At 44.4% G+C, this 26,169-nt stretch overlaps 2 protein-coding genes across 2 annotated transcripts in view; one reads left to right on the top strand and one right to left on the bottom strand.

Moving 5' to 3' along the window:
- The window catches only part of Otol1 (otolin 1), a 105,477-nt gene extending 87,481 nt beyond the window's left edge, over positions 1 to 17,996 (bottom strand). Inside the window, exons 1-2 of the mRNA XM_050147428.1 lie at positions 17,418 to 17,996; positions 2,806 to 2,943 (exon numbers count right to left, since the gene is read on the bottom strand). The gene's annotated coding sequence lies outside the window, so the exon portion shown is untranslated. The remainder of the gene's footprint in view (positions 1 to 2,805; positions 2,944 to 17,417) is intronic.
- Positions 12,142 to 26,169, top strand: part of Sptssb (serine palmitoyltransferase small subunit B) — a 29,395-nt gene continuing 15,367 nt past the window's right edge. The window contains exon 1 of the mRNA XM_050147443.1: positions 12,142 to 12,633. The gene's annotated coding sequence lies outside the window, so the exon portion shown is untranslated. The remainder of the gene's footprint in view (positions 12,634 to 26,169) is intronic.

Genomic DNA, 26,169 nt, shown 5'->3' with positions numbered 1-26,169 from the left:
GTAATGACGCCTTTAGTCCCAGCACTCAGGAGGCAGAGGCCGGCAGATCTCTGTGCATTCGACCAGTGTGAGCTACATGGTGAGTTCCAGGACAGCCAGAGCTACATAGTAAGACCCTGCCTCAAGCAAACAGAAAAAAAAAAAAAAAAAAACCACTGTTGCTCACTGAAATAATGAACTTTTGTACATTGCGCTCAGATTACCTCACATGAGTGACTTGTAGTAGCTCAACAAATGTAAATTAGGGGACTGGAGAGATGGCTCAGTGGCGAAGAGCATTTGTTACTCTTGAAGAAGACCCAGGTCTCTGGTTCCCAGCATCCACATGACATCCCTCAACCATCTGTTACGCCAGTTCCAGGGGATGCAGCACCCTCTTCTGAATCAGGCACACATGAGGTGCACACACAGAACAGGACAGGCAAAACGCTCAGATAAGAATCTAAGTGTGCTTTCTTGAGCCTGTTTTCTTTTATTATCTAGTTTGGGCTCACATGGGAATATAGGGACTTCTGAAAAAACTCAGAGAGCAAACAAAGACAGAGGTACTAAGTTTAGAAATAATGACTCATTCTAAGACCAAAGCGGCATATGGGCTGCTCCACAGCCTATAGACACATGCTCTAAACCAGATTCCCTAGATTTCCGTAGGAAAAGGAAGCTTCTATTTAAAACGCAGCCCAAGAAAAACAAGTAGCAATAAAAAGAAAAATGGCTGCTCCAGCCAGCACCTTCTGAAGGATCTTTTCCTCCTCACAACGGCCCTGTAGAACAGTATTGTTTTCATCCCAAGGGCAAGGATAGCCAAGGCACTAGCAGTAAGATCCACACCAGAAATTCAATCACGTGTGTGACTGACTCAAGAGCTTCCAGGTATAAATGCCCGCGTATTGTTCTGATTGGTTATCTTCACACCACTAGGCGATTTAATCAGATTGTACAAGATTCAGTAACAGCATTCCTTAACATTTATTTATTGACTCTTTACCCATGGTCACATTTTCCCTCCAACACCATGGTCAACCCAACGACTTCCCACATGTTGTACAGATGCACCAGCCCTGAGCCGCAAGCCAGCTCAAGCCTCAGACTTTCGTTCAGGGCTTACTAATGCACAGACAAGCCAGAATCCTTATGTGATGGCTATTCTTGGTTGCAAGTTCACTAAAACCCAACTGAACAAAACTAAAACCCAAAAATGGAGGCCACGCCTGTGAGGGATTTTTATTTTGCTTTGTTTTGTTTTTCGGGACAACATTGTTCTCTGTGCAACATTCCTGGGTGTCCTGAAACTTGCCTTGTAGACCAAACTGGCCTCAAACTCACTGAGGTCTGATGTGAATGCCCTTCAGTACACTGTGAATATGTTTTATTACCATTGGTTAATAAGGAAGCTGCTTTGGCCTATGATAGGACTAAATATAGCTAGGCGGGAAATTCAAACAAAGCTCCAAGGAGAAAGAAGGCAGAGTCAGGGAGACTGCAGCTGCTGAAGGAGTAAGATGCCAGAGCATTGATCAAGTCACGGAGCACATAGCGATATTAGATATAGCGATTATTAGAAATGGGTTAATTTATATGTAGAACTAGCCAGTAAGAAGCCTAAGCCATCGGGAAAACAATTATAATTAATATTAAGCCTCTGAATGATTATTTTATAAGTGAGTGCGGACCGGTGGGTGGGAGAGAAACTGGTCCTATGGGGTGGGCAGGACAGAGAAAAATCTTCAGTTACAAAGATCCACCTGCCTCTGCCTCCCAAGTGTTGGGATCAAATGTGTGCCACCACTGGTGTTTTTGTTTGTTTGTTTGGGGTTTGTTTTGTTGTTTTGTTTTTTTGAGGGTTTTTTTTTTTTTTTTTTTTTTTTTTGCCTAATTTGAAGTATACACACTCTTAACCCAGATCTTGAGGTAGGAAAGGACACCTTTATCTGGACCACATCTTTTCCTGGCAGCCTACATAGAGACATGAAGGAAGGAAGCTTTTGTTTTGTCCCTGCTTGCCCTCGCCTTCACTGGCAGTAGTGTATGTATCTTCAGGATCCCAGCAAGTTCACAACTGTAGTAAGCGAAAGCAGGGTTTGGGCCTCTCCAGCCGGGATTCTTGGACCACATGATCCTGGCCCCTGTCTTAGTTCGGATCTGACTACCTGAGCCCTAATACACTGTCAGCCCTCAGAAGGGCTTGAATTTGAGTTCTCATTCTCAGCTCCAAAGTCCTCTTGAGGAGAATTCTGAGGCTGCTCTCCACAAAATGAGTTGCACCCAAACAACACCGCAGAAAAATAGCTCTAACTCTTAACCGAAAGCCATAACCATGGATAGAACCCATATCATTCACTAAGCCCTTGTGGCAAATGTCTTGGTAACCTGTTACTCAAAAACGTATCTCAGCTTTCCTTAGTAAAATCAATAATCTGATTTTTTTTTCCATTCTAAAAGGCCATGAGCCCGCTAGAAACTATACTGAAAAAAAATCAGCTCTTCTAATTCTTATCTATTTTTATCATGAATGAAATTTGGCTGTCTATTGTGGAAATCCAGCCTCATCACAAGCCTTCCTCCCGGCCCCCTCCCCACACCGCTTCTAAAATCTCCGAAGTACAGACTGAGACTGTGTCTCCTTCGCGTTAGAGGGAAACATGAGAAAGTGAGATAAAACACAACGAACCCCAGCGTTTCCTGAAGAAACTCTGGGACCTCCTAGATTCTTCCCAGGGCTGTTGGGAGCTGAAATCAAAAGCAATCAGCAACAACACAGGGAAGGGGGTTCTCACAGCGAGGGGACATCTTGCTTATTCTTACCTCAAACTGCAGCTCCCAGCTCAGCAAAGTTACAAATTTCACGGACCTCCTCGAACGTCGTGGATGGGTGGCCGTTATCTCCATCCCGTGCCCTTCATAATTTAATGAGGAGTCCCGTGGTTTCAACTCCCAAGCAATCTGTAAGACAATAACCGCATAGCAGCTCACACCTTCGTCTGTGCGTTCTCTCGCTTTAGAACAGCTTCAGAGTCCTCTGCCCCTCTCTGTACATTTCCTACAGAGGAAAACTGGGGTTTTATTTAACTTTCTGTTCGTGGTCAATAGTTCCTGGAGCATAGGGGTATTTCCTTAGTCACTTGTAATTGAAAGTCTCCACCTCTTAGCTCCAGGAAACCATAATTTTTCACTCGACTTAAACCTGAAAAGTCTAAGTCGGCCACAGCGGTTCATTCTAAGACCACAGTGTCCGATACCCTTGATAACCAGCCTTTCTCCCACCACACTTCCTGTTAAGATGCCAAGGAGCTACCCTGAGGTGTCTACTTTTCTTGTTAACGGGAGCAGGGTGATGGGCTACCTGGTTGCCTCACCTTGACAATGACTCCCTGCCTAGCGAGGCTTCTCAGGACGACTGGACACACACACCTTCCTCTGCTTTAGTCAGGAATCTACAGCTGTCTCATTCCCTTCTACGATTCCCACCAAATGCTCGACTAGATTCCAGGCAGGGCACTGAGCTCTTACCTAGAACAGAGATAACGTTCTAGGAGGTTGATTACTTACATCTGTGGTTCTCGACCTTCCTTAAACTGCGACCCTTCAATACAGTCGGTTCACGTTGTGGTGACTCCCGACCATAAAATTGCTCATTGCTGATTCATAACTGTAATGTTGTTACTGTTGGGAATCGTAATATAAATGTCTGATATGTGACCCCCCCCAAAGGGGTCTCGACCCACAGGTTGAGAAACATTGAGTTACATTAAAGCGATCCCTGCCCTACACTTAACAAGTAGAAAAGGGAGTCTGGAAGTACCTTCTCTCACTTCCTCCCTGGGACTCAGAACTCAGTTTTTATTCTGTGAGATTCCAGTGTGTTCACTTCAACAGCACTGGTGTGTGGTGTGAAAATAACTCTTACGTTTTCTTTCAAAATGCTTGGCTAATTTAGAATTCTAGAAAGACAGACATCTCCCGAGTGAACCCCTTCTTTTAGCCATAAGGACGGGGATGATATAATGATGTGCATTTTTAAACAAAAATCACTTAGGGTCACCCCCTCTTTCCTCCCGACCTCCATGTCACAATTGTAATCCCAGGACACCTAGGGCAGTGCGGAAGACAGAACCGCCCAGAAGCCTGCAGGCCTGCCAGCCTAGAGTGATCTCAAAAAAATGGAAGACCTTGTCTTACCAAGATGGAAAGACATATGGCTCCTCCTACAAGTTGCTCTCTGAACCCTACAAGCATGCTGCCACACACCTGTGCCCATCCACACACACAAGCGCGCATACATGCACAACACAAACACATACATGCACCCATACACGCCACAATAATAATAAATGATTTTAAATAATTTTGGATTTATTTTAAGGACTCTTTTTTTTAAAAGATTTATTTATTTATTATGTATACAACATTCTGCCTCCATGTATGCCCTCACGCCAGAGGAGGGCGCCAGATCTCATTACGGATGGTTGTAAGCCACCATGTGGTTGCTGGGAATTGAACTCAGGACCTTTGGAAGAGCAGACAGTGCTCTAAACCACTGAGCCATCTCTCCATCCCATTTAAGAACTCTTAAAGAAAGAAAAAACTAAAGAAACAGAAGACTCGCCATGTTAATGGATTAGAATACTTAATATTATTAAGATGTTCTCCCAAATTAATCTACTGACGCAATTTATAGGTTAGCTATAAAGACCTCTGCTGCATTTTTTAATTAAAAAAATAGATGTTAATTACTATAAAATTATATGAAAACACAAAGGATCAAGAATAACAAAGTAATCCTAACTGAAGCACCCATTGTTGCCAAATTTCAACTACAATTATGATTGTAAGTCTAGGTTTATAGCTCAGTGAAATAGAACTGATTGTTCAGAAATAATATCCTTTTTTGTTTTGTTTTTGTTTTTTGAGACAGTGTTCCTCTGTAGCTTTTGAGCCTGTCCTCGAACTAGCTCTGTAGACCAGGCTGGCCTCGAACTCACAGAGATACGCCTGCCTCTGCCTCCCGAGTGCTGGAAGTAAAGGCATGTGCCACCACCGCCTGGCTCAGAAATATCTTACACTGATGGTCAGATACTTTTATAAAGGCTAAATAATTCAATGGAGATTGGTTTTGGTTTTTCAGTTTTTTTCAAAAGAATCTTTACTATGGATAGCTAATGAGCCTGGGCTTTCTTTTGGCTATCACAAGAGTATTCTGAAGTGATAACAGTTAACTCCAAGTGGCATCTTAATGCTAAGTTCTCTTGGTTCCTTGCTTTTTATTTCTTTTATTCTGTGTTTGCTCTTTCCATCCCAAATGGTAACACTGACCTGGAAGTTTAATTTGACGAGAATTGAAATAATAACTTCCCACTAAATGCCAAATTCTTCACAGACAAAAATGTCGGGACCACAGAACGGCTGTGAATTTTTATGGTGCCGAAGAGTTGGAGAAGCTGATGCATAGCACGTTTGACAGTTCACCGGGTAGGACTGGGTTCTTCCCTGCCCCACACACATGCTAATTACAGCAGGAGTCTCCCTCCAACCCATTAGAGACAGAAAACGAGTCAGAGAAGTAGCCGCCAATCCGAGTGTTCAAATGAGCAGTCAGCCTGTTCACAAAGCACAGGCGCAGTGAGCTTGGTTGGGTAGGGACCTGTTTACATACCTAAGGTAGAGTGGTGGAATTTTTTTTACCCAATTTCAGAATTTAAGAATGTTGTTTTCCCCCTGCCAGCCTCCCAACCCCAACTTTCTCATGTTAGGAATCTTGAGCGAGAGAATGGCTAAGTGGACAATGGTGATCAGGATATCTCTTCATGGCAATGGAAACCTTAAGTAAGACAAGAGGTGGTACCAGGGACTGGGGTATTGTTGCGATAGGCCAGAGCATGCTTTCGTGTAGAGGAATATGGAACACTTTGGGACTTAGAACTAGAAAAGTGATTGGACATTTTAAACCAGGCTTAGTAGGCCATTCTAGTAGGAACACGTGAGACGGTGGTGCAGAGGGTGATTTGAACTGTGGGGGACTGGCTGGAAAGGCTTCAGAGGAGCGTGTGAGCATATGGGTTTGACACCAACCTTGGGATATTTTGGTGAACAATGTAGCTGCTTTCTGAGGATAAATGGAAGAGTTTTGGATTAATTGTGTTTGCAGAGGAGATTTCAAAACAGGCCAGTGTTGGTTGACTATGTTGTGTGGTTATTAGTGGCCAGTCTTATGCAGGTTTATAATGAAAAGGAGAACGCTGAGCAAGGAAAAATATAAAACATACAGTTGGATGAGAAAAGGAGCACTAGGAAGTGCAAGCAGGTTAAAGAAATGCCTGCTGCTGAGTAAAGGGAGTGGTGACCTCAGAGCAAAACCCCACCCAGTTACGTTTCCAACTCGCGAAAAAGAATTAAAGAAGGGCATAGGGACAGGTGTGGGGGTGCACATCTTTAATCCCAGCACTCAGAAGGTAGAGGCTGGCAGATCCCTCAGTTTGAGGCCAGCCTCGTTTACAGATGGAGTTCCAGGACAGCCAAGTTCAGGCAGTGAAGGAAACCATCGGAAACAGAAAGCTGATGAAAATGTATTTAAACTTGGCAGCTTCGACTTTAAAGTCAAGAAAGAGGTTACGGAGTCTACCTCTGCAACTAAGGAAAGCCGCTAAAGACAGGCACGTGTCGGGGTATCCCTGCATGGAGATCCAAAGAGGCCATTGTGGGAAGCTGTGAAGGTGAAACCTTGAAGATCCCAAGATGTTAGAGATGCCAGAGCTGTGGCCTACCTGCTGAGGAGAGCTGCTAACCGGGAGTGGAGGAGTGGAACCAGCCTGAGAGAAAGAAGTGTGTTGGAGTCAACAAAGCTGAGCAGATTTGGACATCTGAAGAGCATTTTGACATGAGACATGGAGATCCTGTTCGGAGCTTGCCCAGCTGGGTTTTGATTTTGTTTCAGTACAATATTTTCTCACTGTTCCTCCTTTTTGAAATAGTAATGTATATCCTGTGCCAATAAACGTTGGGATGAACTTCTGCCTCTTATTATTGATGTGATCCTTATTCTAAGACTAAATTCCAGAAGTTTTAAGGGTTAGGATTTTTCCCTGACAAAAAGGCCTCTCAGCCTAAGCATATGAATATCTGAGGAACTGGAATCAGTGTGGAGGCGGTATCAGTTAGGCACACCATTTGTGAACAGTATTTCAGTTTAGCTTCAAACGAACCCTATGAACTCGGCATCACTCCTTCTTCATAGCTGAGAAGACCAAGGACAGATACTGGGATGGTTTGTGTTAGACTGCAGAGCTAGTGAAAAGGAAGATGGAGACTTAAACCCACAGCTTGTTTCTTCCAAAGAAGTCCATGCCACCATTGTCAGGTCTGGAAACTTCAGAGAACGGGCATTTTGTGCCTGATCTTTGCTGCCTAGAAACTTGACCGTGTGTGTAGGGTTGGCACTATGCTGGTTGGTTTTAAATCTCAACTTGCCACCGCTGAGAATAACCTGAGAAGAAAGCCTCAGCTGAGGAATCGAGTAGATCCCCTTAACCTGCAGGCATGTCTGTGGAGAACTGTCTTGATAGTTGGTGCAGAGGATCTTGCCCGCTATGGGCATCACCATCCCCTAAGCAGGGCATCCTGACCGACGTAGAATATGAAAAATCAAGAGAAGTGGCAGAAATAGGCAGCTTCTAAGGGCTCCTTTCTGTCGACTCTTGACTGTAGATGTGATGGCTGCTCAAGTTGCTACCTCTGCTTCCCCTCAACAAAGAATTGTCAGACAAATAAATCTCACCCGCCCACCCGCCAAGTCACTTTAGGTTGAGTACTTCAGCACAGCAATATAAATGAAAATAGGCAAACTTGTGCAACCACTCTGGAAAGCAGTGTTTCGGTTTCTCAGGAAATTCGGGATCAACCTACCCATTGACCCAGCAATACCACTCTTGGGAATATACCCAAGAGAGGCCCTATCATACAACAAAAGTATATGCTCTACTATGTTCATAGCAGCATTGTTTGTAATAGCCAGAACCTGGAAACAACCTAGATGCCCTTCAATTGAAGAATGGATGAAGAAAGTATGGAATATATCCATATTAGAGTACTACTCAGCAGTAAAAAACAAGGACTTCTTGAAGTTTGCAGGCAAATGGATGGAAATAGAAAACACTATCCTGAGTGAGGTAAGCCAGACCCAAAAAGAGGAACATGGGATGTACTCACTCATATTTGGTTTCTAGCCATAAATAAAGGACATTGAGCCTATAATTCGGGTTCTTAGAGAAGCTAAATAAGAAGGAGAACCCAAAGAAAAACATATAGGCATCCTCCTGAATATTAACCTTCATCAGGCGATGAAAGGAGACAGAGACAGAGACCCACATTGGAGCACCGGACTGAAATCTCAAGGTCCAAATCAGGAGCAGAAGGAGAGAGAGCACAAGCAAGGAACTCAGGACCGCGAGGGGTGCACCCATACACTGAGACAATGGGGATGTTCTATCAGGAACTCACCAAGGCCAGCTGGCCTGGGTCTGAAAAAGCCTGGGTCAAAACTGGTCTCGCTGAACATAGCGGACAAGGAGGACTACTGAGACCTCAAGAACAATGGCAACGGGTTTTTGATTCTACTGGACCTATTGGTTTCGTGGGAGCCTAGGCAGTTTCGTGGATGCTCACCTTACTAGACCTGGATGGAGGTGGGTGGTCCTTGGACTTCCCACAGGGCAGAGAACCCTGATTGCTTTTTGGGCTGACGAGGGAGGGGGACTTGATTGGGGGAGGGGGAGGGAAAGGGGAGGCGGCTGGGGGGAAGAGACAGAAATCTGAAAGAAAGAAAGAAAGAAAGAAAGAAAGAAAGAAAGAAAGAAAGAAAGAAAGAAAGAAAGACAAAAAACAAAACAAAACAAAAAAAGAAAATAGGGCAGAAATCAGCACCAGGAAAGGAGTGCCTTCAGACGGATTCTCACATAGCCTGCCTCCTTCCTTCCTGGAACCTTAACTCCAATGGCATTCCAAACAAAATAAATAAGAGCTTTAAAAGGTGATTGGCATCTAACCTCCAATCTCACAGTGTGCCTTTCATGGGCCAACAAACAACCGAAGGTTGGTCATTTAATGGCCTTGTCTGAGGTTATGTGTCATCTTTGCTTATTAATGTCACCACCCTCCCCCGTGTGTTTGCTACGTGTGTGTGTGTGTGTGTGTGTGTGTGTGTGTGTATGCACGCGCATCTCAAGACATGCATGGGGAGCCAGAGTCTGAGTTCTAGCATTTTCTTCTACTGCTCTCCACGTTATTTTGTTTTCTGAGACAAGGTTTCTCTCTGTGTAGCTTTGGAGCCTGTCCTGGCTGTCCTGGAAACTCACTCCGTAGACCAGGTTGGCCTCGAACTCACAGAGATCGGCCTGTCTCTGCCTCCCGAGTGCTAGCATTAAAGGCATGCACCACCACCACGCCCACTGCCCAGCACTTTCCATGTTATTTTGGAGGCAGAGTCTCTCACTGAACCTGCAGCTCATCAGTTCAGCTGGCTAGCAGGAACCCTGTCCCCCCACCCCAGCACTGGGATTACAGGTGTACTGCATGTTCGTTCCAATGTTTTTTACATGGATGTTGGAGATGTGAACTCGGGTCCCCGTGTTTACAGAGCAAGTACTTTACAGACTGAACCATTGCTCCAGTCCCAAGACTTCTTATCACACTGTACCCCATAAATATTTACCATTATTGCATATTAATTAAAGGTCTTTAAGTTATGGAGATGGAAATGCTAACTGCCCCGATTTGATCTTTGCAAACTATGCATACATATCAAACATTACCACACCATATCGTTTCGATTTGAACAACTAAAACAATACACTTAGAAAGAGTGTGCAATCGCTCCATTTGTATCTGATCTAGGTTAAGTTTACCATTATGATTTGTTTGACTGGATTTATTTGAAACTGTGTCTCATTTAGCCCAGGCTGGCCTAGACCTTGCTGTGTACTGAAGATGAACTTGAACTCCCAACTGCCTACCTCCCAATGCTGAAATTACAGGTATGTACCACCACTCCAGACAGCGTGAGCCAGATTAAAAACATTTTTAGATTTCCAACTGTCTATCAATTAGGTTAACTTTATTTCTCTATCTTTATCCTTTCTGTGTTTGGAAGAGCGATATGGTTTCAATGGTCTCTGCCTAGCCTGCTGTGGTGGCCTCTATCTGGTGACTAGTGTTATATGTTCACGTGGCACACATAGACAATGTTTTCTTTTCTCGGGAGGTGTCCAGATAGACATGAAGGCGTGCCTGTGTGCCTTTTAAAAAATATCATGTTCAGTGGTCTGGACACTTTTGCCATCAGTGCAGGTTTCCTCCAACTTCTACGCAGAGTAGTTGCTGAAGGTTCCCATTTCATAAGTTTTGGACAGGAAGATCTCTGTCCTTTTCCACAGATGTGGGAGTTGTTGTCCCAATCTAGAGCAGTGGTTCCCAACCTTTCTAAGGCTGTGTGACCTTAATACAGTCCCTCATGTGTGGTGACAGCCAACAATAAAATTCTTTTTGTTGTTACTTCCTAACTGTAATTGTGAATTTTAATGTACATATCTGTGTTTTCTGATGGCCTTTGGTGACCCCGTGAAAGAGTCATTCGACCCAAGGGAACCCCCTTGTTGAAAATTGCCGGTCTAGTGGGAGGACTCGGAAATATATTAAGGTCCAAAAACTGTAAGAACATTGGTCATCCTGCAAATTGCCTTTGCTCAGAGCCTGTGTTTCCCCCTCTATAGCCTTAAGTTATGTCTACCCTGCAAATATTGCAAGGTGTGTCAGGAGAAGCCGAGATAAGAAATGTGACTAACATAAAGTGATTAAGAAATAAAAAAAAAAAAAAAAACTATTCACAAGAGCTGTGAGGAAAGATAGCTGTAAGAAACAGTGAGCCTGGGCATGTGTTCTACACATGCTCCCTTCCCAGCCCCCCAACCACCTTCAGCTTTGGGGGACACCCTGCTTCCTGCAAGGAGACACCCGCCGCCCAATAGCGTGAGGCTCCCTCTGCGTAGCACCGGAGCTCCCATCCTGCTGAAAGTGTGTTGTGAGAAAGAGCAGAACGCTGCCAGGAGCTCAAATTTGCGCTTCAGCACAATCAGCACTGTGGAGCCTATGACGCCTCCCACTCCTGGAGTGGAAGCTGAATGGCAGATGCAGCCCGAACGTTCACTAATTGAGAGGCTTCCGTCCCCGGACGCCCCTGGATCTTGGACAGAAAAAATCCCGGTCGGATATTTAGGATGAGGATACCCAGGCCCTCTGAACTTTTAACGTGCAGTCACGGAGTCAAATGCAAGAATTGCCTAGGATGGAGAAGAAAGAGATCGATCGTGGTCTGGCTGCGGGTTTCCAGCGGAGATGCTGCGAAGGGCACGCCTGCCCCGGAGCCGCTCCGTGCGTCTCTGCGGCACCCCGCCGCCTGCCGGCCCCCTTTTCCCAATTTGTCCTCGGGCCGCAGTCGTCGGCGAATGAATAATTCCCTGCACTTGTGAGTGAGCCCACACAAGTTCCCCAGGCACGGTCCTCCTACCTCTTTCCCCCAGGGAAGGGTGGGAGCAGTTTTTCCAACCGTAACCTTCCTACCACCTGGGGGAAGGTGACTGTTTTGGGAGGCCGAGGGATTGTTTTACTGGATCCAAGGCAGCAGAAGTGGCTGCCTAAGCTAAAGTGGTTCATTTTCTTCCTTTGCTTTTTGACAAACGGTGGGCGGACCGATACCCGGGCGCGACCCCGGGGCTCACTTCGCTGCCGGACGCTGAGTTTCAGACTGCAGCCTTGCTCTGCGTACACCCAGGCCCCTTTGCCGCTCATCGAGTGTGTGGACGGATGAATGCTGACAGGCATCCTTTGAGCATTGGTTAAAGCCCCAGAGTGCTCACCTTTGCATCTCCTGTTTTTCTGCTGCCGCTGCCTCCTCCTCCTTTCCCCCCCCTTCCCCTCCCCCTACTCTTCCCCCATCCTCACCCTATCATCTGCACCACCACCAAAAGACGCGTCCCTTTGGCAGAGTCGAAGCTCCCCGCCGAAACGAAGGGGGAGGGAACACCCATCCCCCACCTCCCATCTCTGCCTAGGCGGGTTTTACTGCAGCAATCGGAGGTGACAGCGCCACCTCGGTCTCGGTAGCTCTCCGAGCCCCGGCTCCCCCTACCCCCCTCCCCACCCCAGTATCGGGGAGGGAAGCGGCCCCTTCCTGAGAGGTTAATCTCCGGAGAAGTGCGAAGGAGCTACAGAAAAGCGAATTTTAAACATGTAGAAGTCACTGGGCTGCATTCCTCGGAGGACAGCCCAATCCCCCTAGGACTGAGTGTCAGCGCATAGGAAGTTGGGACCTTAGAGCGAAGGGGGAGGGGAGTGGCGCAACCCCGCATCCTCTTCGGAAGGAGTCTCTGCAAGCCCTGCGGTTGGACACAAGTTTGCGTAAGAGTGTTTTCCTTTTGTCAATTATTAATCACCGGAATCAGTTTGGCAGAACTGGAGTTTTAGCAGTAGTGCAGAGGGCGGGGCCCGAACACCTAACTCTTGGGGCCTCCCCTGCTCCCGGCGCAGTGGCAAGCTAACAGCAGCTGGGGAGAAGCCAGAGCATCCAAGCTCACCCAAAGGCAGGAGGTAAGCATCTTCCAAAAACCTACATCCAATACGAAGAAGCTTTCTTAACACAGAATTTCTGTCTTCATGGGGGAGGTGTGGGGGGGGGGAAATAGAACTGAGCTTTAATGTAATTTATCTGCTTATTATCTACCACATTACAACTTTAAGAACTGAATGGATCCTCTTGGCATTCACTATGTTGGAAACTAAGATGTTTCACTCAACATAAGCCAAACTTTATTATTGGAACTTTTCCAGCCATAAGAAATTTATTTTACATTATTTTCATTATTCTATCTTTGTGTGGCTTGTTAATATCCAGGGAAATATCTTAGGATGTGTTTGGCTTCCTTATTTATCTAGTAATATGTATCTAGTTTCCTGCTCTTTTTTTTTTATGCCAATAAGTTACTTTAGGCAAGGGTACACCAGTCCACTGCCAGCAGATAAGGCATAGCTAGGAAAGAAATGTGTTTTAGTATTTTTTCTTGATTATTAAGCACAGAGTGTTTTCTCAAGGATGCTTCTGTGACTGTCACAAGCAATCAAAGTCTTCAACCCATGGAGCAATGTGTGTCATAGCATCCTTGGGGAGCATAGGTGGGGAGGTTTTCAGGTACAAGCGTCAAGTCTAGACTTTCTCAAATGGAAAGGCATTCAACTGGTTGGGAGTGCACAGGTCAGCCCAGCCCGTGCGCCAGTACAGAAATTGAGGAACTGTTAAGTCTAAACGTTAGCTCCCAAAGTCCAAATAAATGTATCAGGGAAAGTGGGATGTTTGCTTTTGCAAGAGACTTTATAGCAGCAGTGGTTATTTTGAATCAAAAGTTAGTAAGAAATACACTGCTGTTTTTTGCTGAAGAACTTTTAAATGTGTGCAGAAAATTGCATATCTGATTCATTCCTGTGCTTCTTTCTTAATGTGGCGATCATTTTCATGCTTTTTTTTTAAAAGTTCTTTTTGGGGGGAGGTTGTTTTTGGTTTTTTGATTTTGTTTTTGTTTATTTTTGCTTCTGCAAGACAGGGTTTCTCTGAGTAGCCTTGACTGTGCTGGATCTCTCTCTCTGTGAACCAGATCGAACTCATAGAGATCAGCCTGCCTCTGCCTTTAGAATTCTGAGATTAAAGGCATGCTCCACCACCATCAACCATTTTCATGATCTTTAATAGTTGTGATGACTTTGTATATTGATCACTTAGACCAACAATGAACTTTTGTGTGGGATATGCAACCTCATTTTTCAAATGTTGTCTCTAAACATTTACTAAACAACAATTTAACTGCAATAAGTGAAAAATGGTTGTTAAGGCAAAGGCACAGACTGCATATCAAGTAGAAAACCAACCAGTCTTCAACTCCCGTTGGTTTTCTTAACCTACCGTTTATAAGCTTGCTAATTTTTTTTTTTTTTTTTTTTTTTGGTTTTTCGAGACAGGGTTTCTCTGTGGTTTTGGAGCCTGTCCTGGAACTCGCTCTTGTAGACCAGGCTGGTCTCGAACTCACAGAGATCCGCCTGCCTCTGCCTCCCGAGTGCTGGGATTAAAGGCGTGCGCCACCACCACCCGGCTAAGCTTGCTAATTTTAAAATTAAAAATCATCCTTTACACGTCTATGGCCAATTGTGGCCAACAAAGTCGCTGTAAACTCTGACCACCAATTAACAGCCTTCATTTCAGATTATCCAAGCAGCAGCTGGAGCTAAAAAGATGGCTCAAAGAGTTAAATACGTTCAAGCATGAGGACTCAAGTTCAAATCCCAGCACCCACATCAAAAGGCACAGTAGAGTGTGTCTGTAATCCCAGAGCTGGGAGGCAGCATGAGAATCCTCCAGTCTTCTCCAGATAGCCATTCTAGCCAAATGGGCAAGTTCCTGGTTCAATGAGAGACCCTGTCTCAAAAAGTAAAAGGTGGAGCCATAGGAGGAGACAACAGACACTGACTTCTGACTTCCCCACACAACCCCAAGCATTGCACATAGACCACACCCACATGAGCAAATCATCCAAAAAAGACTCAACTTCTCAAATTATGTCTGTGAACACACCTGTTACAAAACAGTAAGTGGTGAAAATTATCTCGGGATACTATCCTGAGGGATTACAGCAAATAACGAGGTGTTTATGCCAAATAATCGGTAATATCGCAGCAAAAACAGCAAGGGTGTGTGGTATTTGAGCACACTTCCTCTCCCCAGCCTCCTCCAGCTGCTGGTGATCCACTCTGGCTGGATGGAGCTCTGCACTGGGTATTTTACAGAGTTCCCTCCCAACCTAGCATCCAGCCAGCCCAAAGCTCCAGCCGATTCAAAGGAGAAACAGGCCACCACCCTCCTATCTCTCCTGACTTTATGTTACAGAAGATTTATTTCAGGGAGGACCAACTGAGAAGTCAGTCTTTCTTCCTGTAACTACATGCGCACATGCACATACACACACAACTATATGCATACACACACACAACTACATGCGTACACACACACATGACCGAAGATGAACAACTCAATAGCAAAAAGACAAACAGCCCATTATGAAGTGGGTAAAGGTCTGAATAGACCAAATAGAATTTCTCCAAAGAAGAAGTGCCTAAGAAAGGTGCTTATATTTACTTGTTGGAAAACGAAGATCAAAATCATACTGCGATATCACTTCACACCAACCATAACAGTTACAGATGAAACGATCCATAATGATAGACCAGCCCAGTTCATGCTCATATAAAGAATCTGGAGGTGATGGAGATTATGTGGAATAGCTGGGCTGGGAACACAGCTCAGTGGTGCTTGCCTAGCTTGCCTGAGAGCCTAGGTTTGCTTCCTAGCCCCACAAGGAGAATGGGAAGGAAGAGCTACAGCTGCCCCATCTTGCCAGGGTGTAAAATGATGCAGTGGAAAGTAATTTGTTAATTCCTCTACAAGTTACCAAATAGTGCAGTTCCCTCTTAGACATACATCCCGGGGAACCGAGAGATTACATCCACAAAAGAACCAGTGCCCAAATCCTCATCCCACTAGTACACGTAACAGGCAAACCCCAAAACACAGGAAAACCCCTGGAAGCAATCCTAGCATCCATGGAGAGGTGAGCGGGCCAGTACAGTGCATGGAACAGAACAGTAGATATTATTCAACACGCTTCAGCACGGCTGAACCTTCAGAAACTTACATACGCTAAGCGAAAGAATGCACACTGTGCCATTCATCACAAACCAGCGAATCTACAGAGACAGAAACGAGACCAGTCGTTGCTGAGGGCCAGTGTGGAAGACGAGCTGGGGAGGGATGGAGGAGTGACAGCTGACGGGGACGGGGTGTCGTGGGGAGATGACAGATTTTAGACCGTGGGATGGTTTGTGGCTATGGATGCTACACGGCTGAAAAGCCTTGGACTGTATACTTAAACTAGGTTAATTGTATGGGAAGTGAATTACATCCCAACAAGGCATATTATTAAAAACCCATCCAATGTAGGCAGGTGTGGTGGCAATTACCTATAATTCCAGAACATGGGAAGGTGTTGAAAATTCAAATTGCAACTTTGAGATTAACCAGAAAAATTTAGCAAGACTCTGTCTTAGAACATGAAGGGCAAGCTGGGCGGTGGTGGCATACATCTTTGATTCCAGCACTTGGGAGACAGAGGCAAGTGGATCTATGATTCCAGGACAGCCAGGGATATTCATAGAAACCCTGCCTGGAAGGGGGGAAAGAAAAGATACAAAAGGCAGCAGCTGAAAAGATGGCTCAGCTCTCAAGAGCACTGATTGCTCTTCCAGAGGACCCAGGTTTGGGTCCCAGCACCCACACAGAGAGTCAAAACTGTCTATAACTCCAGTTCTAGGGAATCAGATACCCTCTTTGGCCTCTGTAGGCATCACGCATGCATGCGACACAATACAAATATACATACATACATACATACATACATACATACATACATACAGGTGAAACTCTTACACACATCAGATAAAAATAAATCCTTTTTTTTTTTAAAAAAAAAAAAAAGGACTAAAGGTGTGGCTCAATCTTAGAGCATTTGCCTAGTGTGTTCAATCCCCAGGACCAGAAAAAAAAAGTGAAGCATTGAAAGAACAAATGAATTTAGAACCTTTCTGCCCAATGGGCATTTAGAAATAGATGGACTAATTAAGGGTGGCCCAGCAGTTACACAGCTGTATGGTTTGCATAAGTTTGCATACCTGCCCTGGCTTGTCTTCTATTTGGTAATAAATCAGATGCCATTAGCTTCCTGTCACAGGGGATTTACTTGCAATGCAGCACCCGCTCGGACTCACCCATCATTGTAGTAACCCTGGACCTGTTGAGGCTGGTTACTCTTCTCGCTTTTAGGTAAATCTAGTCTTTAACAGTTCTAAGGTTAATTGTTGAATCTGCTATGTCCCACACTGGGTTAGAGAGGAAGGTACCTGACCCTCTGTAAAATGTGGATTCCCACTCAGATCAAAGCACTTTTATTTACCCTAGATTGGCTCTGATGGCCAGAGCCATGGAAGAGCTGGGGAAGCAGCCATTAGTCCCCGAAGCACTCTGATATGTCCTTGCTGGAAAGCATCATCGGTAATTATAACGATCGCGAGCGCAGAGGCTCCTAAATAATTAATTCATGCCTCTATTTGTCTCTTGTGTGTTGAGTTCCCACAGCTTCCCCAGCCTGTGCGAAGAGCCACGGAATGGGAGGGCAACTCTTTGTCCCAAACAAGTACAAAGTTAGTGCGTCTTGGAACCCTGGAGGGGAGGGAATGTGATGTGAGGACAGTTAGGAGCACACTGAATCAAACCGTACCTTAAGCTGTGTGGATTAAAGTCTTCCTGCTTCGGGAAACCTCAGGGATTCTCAGGGATTCTCCTTCTCACCTAAACAGGTCTGTCCCTCCGTGCGTCTGTTTTTACGAGTGTGCCAAGCCCATGGAAATAGATTCCATCCGGTCTTTAACTACCATGGTGGGTGTCATATTTTGTCCAATTAGAAGACTTCTATTGAAAAAAGTTGCTTGTGTGTCTGTATGCGTCTACAGGTCCATACACACATGTAGGTCAGGAGACAGCTCTGGGTGTCATTCCTCAGGTGCAGACCCTCTTTTCTGTCAGGCAACAACTTTCATTTCCTTGGCACTTGCTCGCTAGCCAGCAAATACTGGGGAATCTTCCTGTCTTCATCCCTCCAGCACTGATTACAAGCATGTACCATCATGCCTTTTTTTTCTTTTTTGGTATGGATTCTGGGGATCTAACTCAGGTTCTCATGATTGCTCTTTTACAAACTGGACAATCTTCCTGGCTGTGGTAAAGAATGATTTTAATATCTAATCATTTGTCTATACATTGAACATACGTAGGAGAAGTTGAGCATGACTTTTCTTCGTGTTTTGGTGGAAGGCTGTGGGAAAAAGAGAAAGGTTCATTGTTGGAGGAGGCTTCTGTCCCACCCTGTCCTGCAGTAAAGACACAGAAACTATATTATTTGCAATACTGTTTAGCCAATCACTTAAGCGTATTTCTAGCTTGCTCTTACATCCTAAACTAACCCATCTCCATTAATCACCACAAGGTTGTGGCCTACTGGCAAAGTTTTGGCAGGCTCCACGGAGGCGTCTCTCTCTTGCAGGTGGCTACATGGCTTCCCCTGACTCCATCTACTCTCTCTCTCTCTCTCTTTCTCTCTCTGTGTATATTTCTTCTAGCCTGGTTATATTCTGTTAAGCCCTTTGCCAAAAGCAGCTTCTTTATTAACCAATAAAAGCAACACATAAACAGAAGAACTTTTCACACCAGTTCATGAGGCAGCATGTATTTTTATGTAGCTCAGGCTAGCCTTGAACTCATAATAGTCCTGCTAAGACTACCAAGGGCTAAGATCATAGATGTGCCCCACCGTGACTTAATCATTACTTAATCGTTACTCTTAATATCATTTTCACTCAGGATTGAAGAAGGCACATATTTGGCAGGCATTTGTTGCACATCTAAACCACTCCAGGACACCCTCAGGCCTTGTCTAAGTAATAAGCATACAGACAAAGCGTCCTGACCCTTTGAGGTGTTTATAGTCTAGTGGACATCTCAGACATTAGTAACAGAAATAATAGGTGAGTGTGTAATTTATAAGGAGGTAAGAGCTCTGGGGAAAATAAAGACGGAACGGGGTACAATTTTAAACTGCAGGCTCAGGCTAAAAAGTAAGAATGTGCTACAAAAAGCCTGACCCTGGAGGAAGCGACAGGGATTCCCAGCATCAAATGAGCTCCTCTTCCCCTTACAGAGGTTTGCTTTCCCTTTTACACTTTCCTCACCCGCCAGCATTAGCTTTCTGCCTAAATATCCCATTGTTTCCTAAAGGGAAATCTATCCCCAGCGCATAGCAAGTAGGCACAAGGAAGAAATACCCCAGCACCTGCTTGAAGAATTACAGCTGAACTATTATTAACAAGGCAGCATCTTTTTTGTTAAGTCTTTGAGAATTTCTTGCATGCATGCAATCTATTTTAATAATATTCAGTCCCTCGTTCTTCCTCCTAAGTCCTTCCAGATCCACACCTGCCCCCCCCCCTTTCTTAGGATCCACTGAGTCCGACCTGTGCTGCTCACATACTCATGGGTACAGGGGCATCCAGCAGAGTGTGGCTAACCCACCTGGGGTCTCACCCTTAAAGAAAGCCCCCTTTCCTCCCTGGAACAGCATCTAATAACAACTCTTCTCACTCTAGGAAATCATCAGGCTAGGCTCAGTTCTTCTTGGCCCTTTCGGCAGCGGTCTAGGATTGCACACAGTGTTCTCAGGGGTTGTACACAAACTGCAGATCGAGTTCCCCAAAGGCAGCACCTTTTGGAAAGTAGAAGGGAGTCTGAGGGGAATGAAACCTCGAGAGCCCATCCTGGACTAATGGAAGAACTACAGAAAGGGAAGAGAACCTGGAGTCCCACGGGTCAGCTGTAGAGGCTGAGGGAAAAGTCACCACCCCGTTGTTCCAGAATTTCTGCCTGGTTCCAACCGTCCCCAGGGAGCCCTGTTCTAACCATACAGAGTTAGGTGTAGCAATGCTTCTTCTAGGTGTGGCTTAAGAGGAGCAGGGATGGAATTTTGTAAGTCAAAAAAGACATTTCTTTTAGTCTCAAATGCAAAGTGTGTAAGAATGTTGAGTAGAATTAGAGACAGCTTTTTTTTTAAAGAAAAATCTGTTATAATGGGACATTAGAATTCTCATACATTTATTTAACATGCTTTAATTAAGCAACTACCGTATGCCACTCATGGAGGAAAAGACATGACAAAGAAGACCTTACTCAAATCTCTTTCTTTCTAGACTGCTTTGTGTGTATGGTACTAGGAACTAAACAGGACTCCATTCACGCTAAGCAAGCACCCTGACAACTGAACTGTATCCCCAACCCAATACATCACTTGCTACAAAATGGATGAAGAACCCAGGATAAGACTTTCAAGGATGTGCTGCCCTACCAACCCGGTTCTGGCAGCGTTTCTTCACCCCATTCTATGCCCTGGTTTACCTGCTACTTCCCTGTCAGAACATTTACCACACTGTGGGGAGATGCCTGTCCCTCCTCTCAGGAAAGCAGCCTGGAGAAACTAACCATGTCAGCCTTAATGAGCTGTGCACCCCTCTGGTGACCTTGCTACCTTGTTGATTGAAACAGCTAGGATGGATGGATGGATGGATGGATGGATGGATGGATGGATGGATGGGCGGGCCAACAAATGATTTGCTGGACTGTGATCAAGTTCTTTGCAAAGCAAGTCAATGTGTTAGGGTAGCTCAGAGTATGCGCTCTGCATTTTTGTTTTGGTTTTGGGTTTCCGTTTGTTTGCTTGCTTGCTTTATAAAACTTCGGGTCAATTTTAAAATTCCCTCATACTGCCACTTCCGTATTTAAAAAGTGAGTGCAGAAATACTGCTATCCTTACAGTGTTGCTAAGTGAAACCTATGAGGTCTTCCCTAGAAAGTACTTAGCAAAATTCTGGGCTATAAATTGCTCAATAAGTATCTACTGCTATTACCAAAACAGACCGGCTTTCAGGCTGACAGTCTGCTACTCCAGTGTTCCGGCCCTGCTCCTGCACCTCCACTGTAAGATCAAAGGCTCTCAGTCAGGCCTAGCAGGAGCCATCATGCTGCCGTCAAGGTCAGTGAAAAGATTTAAAAAAGAAAATTTGGAATGAAATGTAAGTAGCATATTGAAGAATAAAATTAAATTGACCAGAAAATAAAAAAAGGAAAAGGCTCAAGATGACATACACAAAGCAAATTTTCCAGGATTGTAACCCCTCTGTTGCTGTCACCTCCCAGACCAGTCAAGTACTCGTCCTGTTACACACTCAGCATGCCTCGCAGAATATCACGCCCAGTGTCAGTGATGTAGAGAAGAAAGAGATACGAAACCCATCCTGCTCGAAACTGAGCCTTGCCTGTACCTTAGGGCACTGAACTGTCCTTTTGGCATCTTTTGCAAACCTAATTATCTTTCTGGGGTACGCCAGACCTCAAGCTATCTATGACATTCTAAACTAACCGAAGAAAGAGCTAACTGGACCAATCAATGGAAATCTAGAAACCTTAATAATTACCTTTAATAAGACTAATAATTACAAGGAATAGAATACCCTGGGGCTTTTCTCCAACTGGCGGATCCACAGAGAATCTTAAATCTTACATAGAAATGTTTTAATTACTGGACTTGGGCCTCTGTGGCCCTGGGAGCTCAGAACTGACAGGCATCAGCTGTGGCAGAAAGCAACGTGGGCCAGCGAGGGGGCTCAGCAAGTCAAGACACTTGCCACCACCCTGGCCACCTGAACACAATCCCTGGGAATGGCATGTGGGGGATGGAGAGAACAGATTCGTGCAAATTGTTCTCTGGCCTCCCCGTGTGAGCCGTCACACACACACTAAATAAATGTAAAAAGTTTTAAACGTGACCACGAGCACAATTGTGCCCGGCACACACATCTAGGTCACATTAGAAGGAAGGAAGCTATTCTAGTCAACAGAGCTTTGTTTGGCTAAACTTCTGTTGCCATTAAGATGTGACTACTGTATACTTCTCCAGAGAGGGATTTTTTTTTAAAGGCTTTTTATGTATAATAGATTTAAACCTGGCATGCTATTTATCCAAGCGTGTATACATATTCCTTCCTGCCTTAGCTGACTGTCGGCAACTAAATGAACAACTTAGTTTTGGACACAAGGAAGCAAGAATAACACACTAGGGGTGGGAGGGGTAGTTCAGAGGTGGAGCGGCGTGCACAAAGCCCTGGGTTCAAACCATGGCACTGTGAAAGTTAATGGCCAAATTTAATACTATGAATTTCTTTCATAAATCATGTATGCATCCTCTGCCACCCTCCCATAGAATGCACAGCACCCAAACCAGTGTTAGGTTCATACAAATCACTCAGGAAATAATTGTGATATGAATTGAACGTATCTGTACTCACTTAAAATTTAGTTCTATGTAATCAGTAAAGAAGTAATTTTTCAAATCTATGTAGTAACAAATGAAAAAAATATTCTTTGAGTAAAATGAATTGAAAAACCTCAGGGTTCGAAATTAAGTACATAAAAAAATAAAAACTTGTTGAAGGTCAAAGAAAAAAAAAAGAAATTAAGTACATAGTATGCCTTAGCTAGAGTTTCCATTTCTGTAATAAAATGCCATGACCAAAATCAACTTGGGGAAGAAAGGATTTATTTGGCTCACATGTCCTAGGTCACAGACCACTGAAGGAAGCCAGGACAGGAACCTACAGGCAAGAACTTCAACAGGGGCCGTGGAGAGGTGCTGCTTACTGGCTTTCTCCTACCTATGGCTTGCTCAGCCTGCTTTCTTATATCATCTGCCCAGGGATGGCACAGCCAGCAGTGAGGTGACCTCTCCCCCATTCATCACCAATCAAGAAAGCGCCCCTAAGACTTGCCCACAGGCCAATCTGATGGAGGCATTTTCTTGGTCAGAATTCCTTCTTCCCAGATATATCCAGGTCTGTGTCAAGTTGACAAAAAAACAAGCAGAACACACCACACCACATAAATCACAAGTCGGTTTAAAAGAAAGAAAGAAAAAAAAAAAAGACACCCAAATTTGAAGAAGCAAGGACTATTCATTTGCAAAGCCACAATGCCACAATGTTTCTCTTAAAGCTACAAACTGCTAGCTGGACACTATTTGCCTTGTTCAAAGCTGAACTAGTGTATACAAATACAGTGTTCATGACACTGAGATCCTCCTGACGGTCTGATTACCTGAGCTGTTTTAAATAATATGCAACTGAGGGAAAGCTGTCGCATCATGGAGATTTGCATGTCTTTAGCTCAGTTAAATGATAAATGACATTTTCCTGAAATGCTTACATGTGTTCTCTGTGACATTCATTCCATCTAAATACTTTTGCATGAGTCGGGCAGCGGTGGCATGCACCTTTAATCCCAGCACTCAGGAGGCCGAGGCAGGCGGATCTCTGTGAGTTCGAGGCCAGCCTGGTCTACTAGAGCTAGTTCCAGGACAGCCAGGGCTGTTACACAGGGAAACCCTGTCTCAAACAACAACAAGAACAAAACTACATGAAACAAGCTGTTGGCAAACATAATGAGCATAGAATCTAGAAATGAAAATCATTCTTAGTACTTAGCAATGATAAATATGAAGAAGCACACATAACTAATCCCCTTCTTAAACCTCATAAAATAAATTAATTCTGTTACTTTTAGATTGACTCCTATATCCTAAGGATATGCTATTTATAAGCATGTGTGTGTGTGTAAATAACAAAGACATATATAGAGAAATATGTGTAATCTACTAATATTATAATATGTAAAAAATTCAGCTTCTCACAAGCATGTCTCAAATTCCAAATTTAGTAATCACTATGAGCCACTAAACTAAATGCTGCAGAAAGCGATTATTCAGTTGCCGTAGACCTTGTGAATAACACGTGTTAAACCGCGGGTTTTCCCTCCATAGCTGTAAGTGGATTATCTCACAACCAGGTTGTGCAACCCGCTTTTAACATCTCTCTTCATAAACATGACAACCCTTTAAGCGATAAGAGCTATCGCCCTGTTGATCCATCACTCTGACACATCAGTTTTGATCAGCTGGAGTCTAATTTCTTCCTGTTGCATAATTACTTAAGAATCCATTCTGCTAGGAGTGAGTTCCTGGAAAGATTTGGGCAGCTGATGTTGTAGAATACAGGTTTGCGTTTTAGGGGGGAAAGGAAAAACTAGTAACGGAAGGGAGCAAGAACACAGCATGCTGTGAAGCCAATGTGGAGCTGGGTCAAGTGCAGCTGCCTTTCCCAGAGGCGGGCAATGGATACTTTGTCAGGATGCCTGAAAGAATGGGATTCTTCGTTTCGTCCTTAACTAAGAATAGAAAATGACTTCTCCTCTTCTTCAGTCAACAATTGAAAAATAAATGTGTTGCTTTCAGGGTAACGCTGTTGCTAGGCATACTAGGCAGAGATGGAAGATAAAGCCACAAACAACCTATGTTCCCATGTCCCCGCCCTGGGGACAGGGAGTCTTCACATACTTTTAGTTTATTTAATTAAAAAAAATTTTTTTTGAGACAGATTCTCACCATTAACTCTACCTGGCCTAAAACTCACATGTAGACCAGGCTAGCCTCTAACTCACAGAGATCCAGCAGACAGGAGAATGCCAGGGTTAGAGGCATGTCAAGGCTTGTGCCAGCACAACCAGCTAACCTTCGTCATAATAAATTATTGTCTAAAGGTCTAAACAGAGAGAGAGAGAGAGAGAGAGAGAGAGAGAGAGAGAGAACAAGCAGGTTGACCTCATTCTCGATTTGGATTTGGCTGGCTGACAAGAAAATCTGATTATAAGGGAGGACAAAAGGAAAACAGAAAGCAAAAAGCAAAGCTTTCACGGTTTCCTCCACTGAGAAGAAAATAGACGAGGGTGGATACAGAGTCAGGCCGCCACTGCCGCACCCACTGCCTTCTTGCTGGCAAAACCCCAGTTCCCAGAACCGTCTGTACCCACCTTACCTGGCTCCCTGTCCCCTGACCCACCTACCTAGTGTGTCTCTGAAGTATTCGAAAGGGTAAACGGAAATCTCTCAAGGAAGGGGAAAATGCTTAGAAAATGTGAGAAATAGTTATATAATAACGAGATAAATTTGCTCTTATATCAGATATAGAGAGATACACTTTACTGTGTTGTGAGGATGAATCTCTACAACATACAGAGATCACGAATCACATATGTTATTCATGTAACTTATGCACAGAGAGGTTTAACAACCTCTAGAACGTCAAAGAGTAAGTTCAGGATGTACAAAGTAAAATATCAACGAATTTTTGTGCTGTTCAGAGTGGATCTTGGAATTGGTGAACTCTTAGTAACTCTGTCTCTATTCATCGTTTCCCACGGTTCTTCGAAACAGCTGACCTCACAGGCGGGTGCTCCTCAGCCTTGAGTGGCCTTGAACTTCTCCTCCCTCCACCTCCAACGCTAAGATTATAGGCGTGTGCTACCACACCTGCTAATCTCATCCTAAATCCTGCCTCCCAGTTTCTGACAGTCTGGAGAAGGCACCGGGAAGTCTTTGCTAGAACCTGTTCCCAGTGGAGTCCTCAGCATCTCACCAGGGAAACGCATTCTTCTTTATTTTTTATTTATCTGTGCATACTTTGCATGCTAGGCAAGTTCTCTGTCAGGAATTGTCCCTCCAACCCCACCCCTTCCCCTGCACTCAGCTCCTACTGACAACTATTTTTCTAAGATTCACCTCTGAAAACAGTAAAGTAGTTCTAAACTGTGATCGCTTGTAGCGTCAGTTAGAACATCTGTCCTTCTCAGTTAGAACATCTGTCCTTCTCAGACCGCTAACTCCTCCCCCTCCAGAGATTTTCCAGCCCTTGAGGATGCACTCGGCTGGCTGGCATGGCCTTTTCTAAGAGATAGAAGAAGAGTGTGGTGGTTTGAAAGAGTTGTTGGGGTCATGATGTCTCTTCACAGCAACAGAAACCCTAGCCAAGAGGTACAGCCCCTTTTACTCAACTATGGCATCATATTTTGCAGATATATAGGAATACTGAATTATTTATCATACACAGTCTACCCAAGGTCAGATTTTTAAACTCCAAGATTAACCCAATTTCTTCTTTTTCTCCTCACCCCCTCATATGATATTAACACATGTTCAAAATCAAGAAACATTCCTTCCCCCCGCCCAAAAGTTGCCCAGAAATCCAGTCCTCGAAACAGAGTAAGAGCAGACTGCTTCCGTGGAAATTGGGAGAAGGATCCTATATCCTTGAACCTAGTGTTCAGGTCACAGCTGCAAAGTCATCAGCCACTGTCGTATTCTTAAACTCTGATTTTCTTAAATGCTGATCTTCCCCCCACATAATTTTTCAAATGATGTTAGCACATCCCTTGTTGTTGCACAATATACCTAGACTTGTGGAAGAGAGCCTGGATGGTTGAGTGACATTTCTCAGGGGATACGATCGTTGTAAAGTCTGCAAGCATCTTTGATTTAATTGCGC

Source organism: Alexandromys fortis, unplaced genomic scaffold, assembly GCF_014885135.2.
Source record: "Alexandromys fortis isolate MF-2015 unplaced genomic scaffold, M_Fortis_MF-2015_v1.1 scaffold_53, whole genome shotgun sequence".
NCBI lineage: Eukaryota > Metazoa > Chordata > Mammalia > Rodentia > Cricetidae > Alexandromys > Alexandromys fortis.
This window is presented reverse-complemented; position numbering and strand designations above follow the sequence as displayed.